The following is a 9020-nucleotide window of genomic DNA, read 5'->3' as shown; positions in this document are numbered from 1 at the left end:
ACAAGTGCTCACCCGGACTCAAAAACTCTGTCTGAACTTAATACTAAGTTTTGGTACAGTACACTGCTCATGAAAACAGCTCAAAAACCTACAGCAGAGTCCTACTGGCAGAAGCGCTTTCCTGCTCATAACGTTTTGTCAATCTGGAAAAACATGAAAAGTCCCTTCGCCCACCCTCAAGCCACAAATACCGACTTCAAAATAAGGCACAGACGCATTTTCACGGGTGTTATCCTGCATCAAATCAATAAAACTGCTTATGGGAGGGTTTGCACTGTCTGTAATTTGAACGATGAGACCTTTGACCATCTGTTTCTCACTTGTCCCATCTGCGAGGTCTTCATCGATCGTGTCCGGACCTTCCTCATCAACTGCTGTAAACTAAGGACAATGACATCTGTGGATTGGCAATGGACTTGGCTATTTGGAATCACTAAAGGCACAACTGGTATCAACAAGACAACAATCAACATCATGCTCTCCATCGCACGCCATACAGTTTTCATCGCCAGGAACTACATCCTACACGAAGATCTGCACATTGACAGATGGCTTCTCTTCACAAGCACAGTCAAAAGTCACTTCCGGCTACTACATGCTGCATACACAAACATTTTTCGGGAGAGGTTCGCAGGTGGGACAACATTGTTTGAGTCGGTGACTGATGACAAAATAGCTTTTGGCTTCTAACTTTCTGTTCCGTTTTTTTATTTTTATTTATTTATTTATATTTTTTTTTATTATCATTTTTTTGTTGTGTTAATGCTTGTCTTTTGTGATGGTTACAGTTCAGTTCTCCTTAATCAGTTGTTTTATGTACATGAGTACTCTATTTAATTTTTTCTAAATACCTTTTAATGCACTTGTTTGTCAATTTATGTTTTTGAAAGTATTTTTGATAATAAAAAACAAAAAAAAGGGGTCAGGGTCGGGCCTGGTTAGTACTTGGATGGGAGACCGCCTGGGAATACCAGGTGCTGTAAGCTTTTACACCGCTGCACGCTTTTACACTGCTGCTTCCGTACAAGAAACATGCCCCTCCACGAGCAGGGGCCTTGCCTAGTCCATAAAGGCACTCTCTGTCGCCAGCCCCTCGGCTTACGGCCATACCACCCTGAGCAAGCCCGATCTCGTCTGATCTCGGAAGCTAAGCAGGGTCGGGCCGGGTTAGTACTTGGATGGGAGACTGCCTGGGAATACCAGGTGCTGTAAGCTTTTACGCTGCTGCTGCTGCTTCCTTACAAGAAACATGGGCTCGCAATTAAATTGACGCACAGGCACGGGTTGATGTCTTTCTGGTTCCAGCTTCGCTTTGCTTTTCACAGAAAAAAGAGAATGGTGCACCGTTCCTGGTGGCACTGCAATACCAGGTCAATGCAAGGAGTGAAGAGAGCAAGCCCCAGTTTTCACCTCCCACTGCTCAAAAAAGCATTTAATATTTAATCCCCATATAGAGGACATATCAGATATTAAACTGATAAGAACAGATACTACACTTGATCTTAGCCAAAAGGCCGAGAAGCGATGGCCTACAGGTGTCTGGGGCCAACCCAAGATCTTGGCACACAAGTCAGTTGTTGTGGTGCCATGTTTTTAAGGGCGCATAACAAAGGCTGCTGCTGCTGATCACCTCCGCCCCAAGGCTGACCTAAGTGCACCTCTGAGCCTTGACAGACAGCTGCTTGACATTTGACACACTCAAAGGGCGCAGCCTTACAGCAAAGCCCACCAAAAATAACTTAAACTCTTGAACGTCCCTCTCCACGGAAGTCTTTAGTAAAAGGCGAAAGACTTGTGCATTTTGAAGAGAAACCAGAGTCAACGTAGCCCCTGTCCTGGAGAGCAGCCGAGGAGTCTATCCGCCGGAGTCACCACAGTCTCGGTCGGCCGGCCGGCCGGCCACCTTGGGACGGCCTTCCTTCAACGTTTTTGCTTAGTCGGCCAATAAACCGCCCAGATTCGACTGCATGTTTGGAAGCGCTTTCCTACTGTCGGTTGTGCGCTGCAGTTTTCTATCAGTCGCTGAGGCTGTGGCACATTCCTCGCTCACTGGCACACCTCCAACATTTAGTGGTAGACGGGAGTGCATGAGCAAAGCAGCTCCGTGTCACACTGAGCAGTACAAACTGCCGGGCCATTTCCCACCTCATCCGGGCTTCTGAAATGGTGAGTTGCTCCTGGTATCACTTCAACATCAGGTCACTGCACGGAGTGAACAGAGCAAGCGCCAAAGTATTAACCCTTGGCATGATGGCCATGGATCCATCTCCAACAATCGAGTTCTTCTACAAAGAGTTGGGAAAGGGAGCGTGACATTTGCTTTGAGCTGAAAGACAACACCCACAACCATCACGTTCCCAGCAACTTGGAAAGACTGGGGATGTTGCTCCGCAAGGACGTGAGAAGTTTGGAGATGGGCACACAACGTTGAACTTCGGGCGGCTGACCTTTGCTTACAACGACATCATCGGGGAAAGCGCGGACGCAGCACCCCACTAGCAAAAATTATGCAGTCAAGACTCCCACGTTTGGGGAATTTACAGGGGTCAACACAGCCGGAGTGCAATGGCTGAGCCTCGCCCTGGGTGAACCGCCTTCTTGATCATGGTATCTCCCCTGCCAGGTAAGTATGAGGTGTACTCGCCAAACACCGGGTGGCTCTTGCCAGACACAGCTCTTGGCTGATGGTGCTGGAAATGAATAATCCCAGAGGCCAATGCCTTGACTCAGTTGCTCGTTAATGCTGTGCTATGTTCAACTTCAACCTCCAGCACACATTGGAGAGGAAACACTCGACCTTTTTTACTGGCATACCTGGCTGTCGTTTCCTATAGATTCAGCAACAACTGGACATGACAGCACCAACAGCCGCTTGCCCATCTCGGTGTCGCTTCCCGATACTGGACTAGAGTGTAGCATGTGGTGGAGATAAAGGCTGAAGTGCAGTGTGTCCGAAAGGCTGACTTTGAGCCCCGCCACGCGCAGGGGGCCTTGCCCAGTCCATAAAAGCAGTCTGTGTCCCCAACCCCCCGGCTTACGGCCATACCACCCTGGAGGCACATCTGATCTCGGAAGCCAAGCAGGGTCGGGCCTGGTTAGTACTTGATGCGGAGACCCGCTTCTGGGAATACCAGGTGCTGTAAGCTTGGCCAATCATGCACGCTTTTACACTGCTGCTTCTTGTTAAGAAACATGCCCTCCACTCCAGCAGGGGCCTTGCCTAGTCCATAAGGCACTCTGTCGCCAGCCCTCTGCCATACGGCCATACCACCCTTTGTTAACGCCCCTGATTCCTGGCTCTGGATTCCTGAGGCTGCCAGGGCCTGGGTCAAGGTACTTGATGGGAGACCCTGGGAATACCAGGTGCTGTAAGTTTTACGCTGCTGTTGCTGCTGCTTCCTTTATAAAACAGGGCTCGCGAATTAAATCTGGACGCTTATTAGGCACGGGTTGGATAAGTTCCCTTTCTTGTTCTCTAGCCACTGTTTTTCACAGAAAAGAGAATGGTGCACCGCTCCTGGTGGCACTCTGCAATTACCTCATGGGCCAATGCAAGGAGTGAAGAGAGCAAGCCCCAGTTTTCACCTCCCACTGCTCAAAAATGCATTTAATATTTAATCCCCATATAGAGGACATATCAGATATTAAACTGATAAGAAAAGATACTACACTTGATCTTAGCCAAAAGGCCGAGAAGCGATGGCCCACAGGTGTCTGGGGCCAACCCAAGATCTTGGCACACAAGTCAGTTGTTGTGGTGCCATGTTTTTAAGGGCGCATAACAAAGGCTGCTGCTGCTGATCACCTCCGCCCCAAGGTTGACCTAAGTGCACCTCTGAGCCTTGACAGACAGCTGCTTGACATTTGACACACTCAAAGGGCGCAGCCTTACAGCAAAGCCCACCAAAAATAACTTAAACTCTTGAACGTCCCTCTCCACGGAAGTCTTTAGTAAAAGGCGAAAGACTTGTGCATTTTGAAGAGAAACCAGAGTCAACGTAGCCCCTGTCCTGGAGAGCAGCCGAGGAGTCTATCCGCCGGAGTCACCACAGTCTCGGTCGGCCGGCCGGCCACCTTGGGACGGCCTTCCTTCAACGTTTTTGCTTAGCTTCCGCCAATAAACCGCCCAGATTTGATTGCATGTTTGGAAGCGCTTTCCTACTGTCGGTTGGGCGCTGCAGTTTTCTATCAGTCGCTGAGGCTGTGGCACATTCCTCGCTCACTGGCACACCTCCAACATTTAGTGGTAGACGTGAGTGCATGAGCAAAGCAGCTCCGTGTCACACTGAGCAGTACAAACTGCCGGGCCATTTCCCACCTCATCCGGGCTTCTGAAATGGTGAGTTGCTCCTGGCATCACTTCAACATCAGGTCACTGCACGGAGTGAACAGAGCAAGCGCCAAAGTATTAACCCTTGGCATGCTGGCCATGGATCCATCTCCAACAATCGAGTTCTTCTACAAAGAGTTGGGAAAGGGAGCGTGACATTTGCTTTGAGCTAAAAGACAACACCCACAACCATCACGTTCCCAGCAACTTGGAAAGACTGGGGATGTTGCTCCGCAAGGACGTGAGAAGTTTGGAGATGGGCACACAACGTTGAACTTCGGGCGGCTGACCTTTGCTTACAACGACATCATCGGGGGAAAGCGCGGACGCAGCACCCCACTAGCAAAAATTATGCAGTCAAGACTCCCACGTTTGGGGAATTTGCAGGGGTCAACACAGCCGGAGTGCAATGGCTGAGCCTCGCCCTGGGTGAACCGCCTTCTTGATCATGGTATCTCCCCTGCCAGGTAAGTATGAGGTGTACTCGCCAAACACCGGGTGGCTCTTGCCAGACACAGCTCTTTGGCTGATGGTGCTGGAAATGAATAATCCCAGAGGCCAATGCCTTGACTCAGTTGCTCGTTAATGCTGTGCTATGTTCAACTTCAACCTCCAGCACACATTGGAGAGGAAACACTCGACCTTTTTTACTGGCATACCTGGCTGTCGTTTCCTATAGATTCAGCAACAACTGGACATGACGGCACCAACAGCCGCTTGCCCATCTCGGTGTCGCTTCCCGATACTGGACTAGAGTGTAGCATGTGGTGGAGATAAAGGCTGAAGTGCAGTGTGTCCGAAAGGCTGACTTTTGAGCCCCGCCACGCGCAGGGGGCCTTGCCCAGTCCATAAAAGCAGTCTGTGTCCCCAACCCCCCGGCTTACGGCCATACCACCCTGAGCACGCCCGATCTCGTCTGATCTCGGAAGCCAAGCAGGGTCGGGCCTGGTTAGTACTTGGATGGGAGACCGCCTGGGAATACCAGGTGCTGTAAGCTTTTACACCGCTGCACGCTTTTACACTGCTGCTTCCTCACAAGAAACATGCCCCTCCACGAGCAGGGGCCTTGCCTAGTCCATAAAGGCACTCTCTGTCGCCAGCCCCTCGGCTTACGGCCATACCACCCTGAGCACGCCCGATCTCGTCTGATCTCGGAAGCTAAGCAGGGTCGGGCCGGGTTAGTACTTTGATGGGAGACCGCCTGGGAATACCAGGTGCTGTAAGCTTTTACGCTGCTGCTGCTGCTGCTTCCTTACAAGAAACATGGGCTCGCAATTAAATTGACACACAGGCACGGGTTGCTGTCTTTCTGGTTTCAGCTTCGCTTTGCTTTTCACAGAAAAAAGAGAATGGTGCACCGTTCCTGGTGGCACTGCAATACCAGGTCAATGCAAGGAGTGAAGAGAGCAAGCCCCAGTTTTCACCTCCCACTGCTCAAAAATGCATTTAATATTTAATCCCCATATAGAGGACATATCAGATATTAAACTGATAAGAACAGATACTACACTTGATCTTAGCCAAAAGGCCGAGAAGCGATGGCCCACAGGTGTCTGGGGCCAACCCAAGATCTTGGCACACAAGTCAGTTGTTGTGGTGCCATGTTTTTAAGGGCGCATAACAAAGGCTGCTGCTGCTGATCACCTCCGCCCCAAGGTTGACCTAAGTGCACCTCTGAGCCTTGACAGACAGCTGCTTGACATTTGACACACTCAAAGGGCGCAGCCTTACAGCAAAGCCCACCAAAAATAACTTAAACTCTTGAACGTCCCTCTCCACGGAAGTCTTTAGTAAAAGGCGAAAGACTTGTGCATTTTGAAGAGAAACCAGAGTCAACGTAGCCCCTGTCCTGAGAGCAGCCGAGGAGTCTATCCGCCGGAGTCACCACAGTCTCGGTCGGCCGGCCGGCCGGCCACCTTGGGACGGCCTTCCTTCAACGTTTTTGCTTAGTCGGCCAATAAACCGCCCAGATTTGACTGCATGTTTGGAAGCGCTTTCCTACTGTCGGTTGTGCGCTGCAGTTTTCTATCAGTCGCTGAGGTTGTGGCACATTCCTCGCTCACTGGCACACCTCCAACATTTAGTGGTAGACGTGAGTGCATGAGCAAAGCAGCTCCGTGTCACACTGAGCAGTACAAACTGCCGGGCCCTTTCCCACCTCATCCGGGCTTCTGAAATGGTGAGTTGCTCCTGGCATCACTTCAACATCAGGCCACTGCACGGAGTGAACAGAGCAAGCGCCAAAGTATTAACCCTTGGCATGATGGCCATGGATCCATCTCCAACAATCGAGTTCTTCTACAAAGAGTTGGGAAAGGGAGCGTGACATTTGCTTTGAGCTAAAAGACAACACCCACAACCCTCACGTTCCCAGCAACTTGGAAAGACTGGGGATGTTGCGCCGCAAGGACGGGAGAAGTTTGGAGATGGGCACACAACGTTGAACTTCGGGCGCTGACCTTGCCACAACTATTACTCATCGGGGAAAGCGGACGCAGCACCCCACTAGCAAAAATTGCGCAGTCAAGACTCCCACGCTTGGGGAATTTGCAGGGGTCGTAACACAGCCGGGAGTGCAATGGCTGAGCTTCCCTCGCCTCCTGGGTGAACCGCCTCTTGATCATGGTATCTCCCTGCCAGGTAAGTATGAGGTGTACTCGCCAAACACCGGGTGGCTCTTGCCAGACACAGCTCTTTGGCTGATGGTGCTGGAAATGAATAATCCCAGAGGCCAATGCCTTGACTCAGTTGCTCGTTAATGCTTTGCTATGTTCAACTTCAACCTCCAGCACACATTGGAGAGGAAACACTCGACCTTTTTTACTGGCATACCTGGCTGTCGTTTCCTATAGATTCAGCAACAACTGGACATGACGGCACCAACAGCCGCTTGCCCATCTCGGTGTCGCTTCCCGATACTGGACTAGAGTGTAGCATGTGGTGGAGATAAAGGCTGAAGTGCAGTGTGTCCGAAAAGCTGACTTTTGAGCCCCGCCACGCGCAGGGGGCCTTGCCCAGTCCATAAAAGCAGTCTGTGTCCCCAACCCCCCGGCTTACGGCCATACCACCCTGAGCACGCCTGATCTCGTCTGATCTCGGAAGCCAAGCAGGGTCGGGCCTGGTTAGTACTTGGATGGGAGACCGCCTGGGAATACCAGGTGCTGTAAGCTTTTACACCGCTGCACGCTTTTACACTGCTGCTTCCATACAAGAAACATGCCCCTCCACGAGCAGGGGCCTTGCCTAGTCCATAAAGGCACTCTCTGTCGCCAGCCCCTCGGCTTACGGCCATACCACCCTGAGCACGCCCGATCTCGTCTGATCTCGGAAGCTAAGCAGGGTCGGGCCGGTTAGTACTTGGATGGGAGACCGCCTGGGAATACCAGGTGCTGTAAGCTTTTACGCTGCTGCTGCTGCTTCCTTACAAGAAACATGGGCTCGCAATTAAATTGACGCACAGGCACGGGTTGATGTCTTTCTGGTTTCAGCTTCGCTTTGGTTTTCACAGAAAAAAGAGAATGGTGCACCGTTCCTGGTGGCACTGCAATACCAGGTCAATGCAAGGAGTGAAGAGAGCAAGCCCCAGTTTTCACCTCCCACCGCTCAAAAATGCATTTAATATTTAATCCCCATATAGAGGACATATCAGATATTAAACTGATAAGAACAGATACTACACTTGATCTTAGCCAAAAGGCCGAGAAGCGATGGCCCACTGGTGTCTGGGGCCAACCCAAGATCTTGGCACAAGTCAGTTGTTAGAAAGCATGTTTTAAGGGCGCGCATAACAAAGGCCGTTGCCACCCTCCCGCCCCCAAGGCTGACCTAAGTGCACCTCTGAGCCTTGACAGACAGCTGCTTGACATTTGACACACTCAAAGGGCGTTTAGCCTTACAGGTGCTTTCCACCAAAAATAATCAATCTTAAACTCTTGAATGTCCTCTCCACGGAAGTCTTCTTTAGTAAAAGGCGAAAGACTTGTGCATTTTAGAAGAGAAACCAGAGTCAACGTAGCCTCTGTCCTGAGAGAGCAGCCGAGGAGTCTATCCGGAGTCACCACAGTTCGTCGGCCGCCGGCCGCCACCTTTGGACGCCTTCCTTCAACGCTTTTTGCTTAGTCGGCCAATAAACCGCTTCCAGATTTGACTGCATGTTTGGAAGCGCTTTCCTACTGTCGGGTGTGCGCTGCAGTTTTCTATCAGTCGCTGAGGCTGTGGCACATTCCTCGCTCACTGGCACACCTCCAACATTTATTGGTAGACGTGAGTGCATGAGCAAAGCAGCTCCGCGTCACACTGAGCAGTACAAACTGCCGGGCCATTTCCCACCTCATCCGGGCTTCTGAAATGGTGAGTTGCTCCTGGCATCACTTCAACATCAGGTCACTGCACGGAGTGAACAGAGCAAGCGCCAAAGTATTAACGCTTGGCATGATGGCCATGGATCCATCTCCAACAATCGAGTTCTTCTACAAAGAGTTGGGAAAGGGAGCGTGACATTTGCTTTGAGCTAAAAGACAACACCCACAACCATCACGTTCCCAGCAACCTGGAAAGACTGGGGATGTTGCTCCGCAAGGACGTGAGAAGTTTGGAGATGGGCACACAACGTTGAACTTCGGGCGGCTGACCTTTGCTTACAACGACATCATCGGGGGAAAGCGCGGACGCAGCCCCCCACTAGCAAAAA

At 51.0% G+C, this 9020-nt stretch overlaps 15 non-coding genes and 1 pseudogene across 15 annotated transcripts; 5 read left to right on the top strand and 11 right to left on the bottom strand.

The window, feature by feature from the left end:
* The first annotated feature begins 1096 nt into the window (after positions 1–1096).
* LOC122763099 lies at positions 1097–1215 on the top strand. Its single transcript, XR_006358874.1, has one exon. It is a non-coding gene; the product is annotated as a 5S ribosomal RNA (ribosomal RNA).
* Positions 1216–1333: 118 nt separating this feature from the next.
* On the bottom strand, positions 1334–1526 carry LOC122763089. The gene has a single exon (XR_006358866.1). It is a non-coding gene; the product is annotated as a U2 spliceosomal RNA (small nuclear RNA).
* A 182-nt stretch (positions 1527–1708) lies between these two features.
* Positions 1709–1821, bottom strand: LOC122763095. Its single transcript, XR_006358871.1, has one exon. It is a non-coding gene; the product is annotated as a U5 spliceosomal RNA (small nuclear RNA).
* A 646-nt stretch (positions 1822–2467) lies between these two features.
* LOC122763085 lies at positions 2468–2631 on the bottom strand. The gene has a single exon (XR_006358862.1). It is a non-coding gene; the product is annotated as a U1 spliceosomal RNA (small nuclear RNA).
* An 870-nt stretch (positions 2632–3501) lies between these two features.
* Positions 3502–3701, bottom strand: LOC122763090. The gene has a single exon (XR_006358867.1). It is a non-coding gene; the product is annotated as a U2 spliceosomal RNA (small nuclear RNA).
* A 182-nt stretch (positions 3702–3883) lies between these two features.
* On the bottom strand, positions 3884–3996 carry LOC122763094. The gene has a single exon (XR_006358870.1). It is a non-coding gene; the product is annotated as a U5 spliceosomal RNA (small nuclear RNA).
* A 645-nt stretch (positions 3997–4641) lies between these two features.
* On the bottom strand, positions 4642–4805 carry LOC122763084. The gene has a single exon (XR_006358861.1). It is a non-coding gene; the product is annotated as a U1 spliceosomal RNA (small nuclear RNA).
* Positions 4806–5208: 403 nt separating this feature from the next.
* On the top strand, positions 5209–5327 carry LOC122763093. The gene has a single exon (XR_006358869.1). It is a non-coding gene; the product is annotated as a 5S ribosomal RNA (ribosomal RNA).
* A 110-nt stretch (positions 5328–5437) lies between these two features.
* On the top strand, positions 5438–5556 carry LOC122763083. The gene has a single exon (XR_006358860.1). It is a non-coding gene; the product is annotated as a 5S ribosomal RNA (ribosomal RNA).
* Positions 5557–5677: 121 nt separating this feature from the next.
* Positions 5678–5870, bottom strand: LOC122763087. Its single transcript, XR_006358864.1, has one exon. It is a non-coding gene; the product is annotated as a U2 spliceosomal RNA (small nuclear RNA).
* A 182-nt stretch (positions 5871–6052) lies between these two features.
* LOC122763092 lies at positions 6053–6165 on the bottom strand. The gene has a single exon (XR_006358868.1). It is a non-coding gene; the product is annotated as a U5 spliceosomal RNA (small nuclear RNA).
* Positions 6166–6809: 644 nt separating this feature from the next.
* On the bottom strand, positions 6810–6978 carry LOC122763086. Its single transcript, XR_006358863.1, has one exon. It is a non-coding gene; the product is annotated as a U1 spliceosomal RNA (small nuclear RNA).
* Positions 6979–7381: 403 nt separating this feature from the next.
* On the top strand, positions 7382–7500 carry LOC122763097. Its single transcript, XR_006358872.1, has one exon. It is a non-coding gene; the product is annotated as a 5S ribosomal RNA (ribosomal RNA).
* Positions 7501–7610: 110 nt separating this feature from the next.
* LOC122763098 lies at positions 7611–7728 on the top strand. Its single transcript, XR_006358873.1, has one exon. It is a non-coding gene; the product is annotated as a 5S ribosomal RNA (ribosomal RNA).
* Positions 7729–7846: 118 nt separating this feature from the next.
* LOC122763088 lies at positions 7847–8039 on the bottom strand. The gene has a single exon (XR_006358865.1). It is a non-coding gene; the product is annotated as a U2 spliceosomal RNA (small nuclear RNA).
* Positions 8040–8215: 176 nt separating this feature from the next.
* LOC122763096 lies at positions 8216–8339 on the bottom strand (annotated as a pseudogene).
* Positions 8340–9020: the final 681 nt, after the last annotated feature.

The sequence above is a fragment of the Solea senegalensis genome, unplaced genomic scaffold (assembly GCF_019176455.1).
Source record: "Solea senegalensis isolate Sse05_10M unplaced genomic scaffold, IFAPA_SoseM_1 scf7180000016452, whole genome shotgun sequence".
Classification (NCBI taxonomy): Eukaryota; Metazoa; Chordata; class Actinopteri; order Pleuronectiformes; family Soleidae; genus Solea; species Solea senegalensis.
Note: the sequence above shows the minus strand (reverse complement) of the source record. Positions and strands in the feature narration are given on the sequence as shown.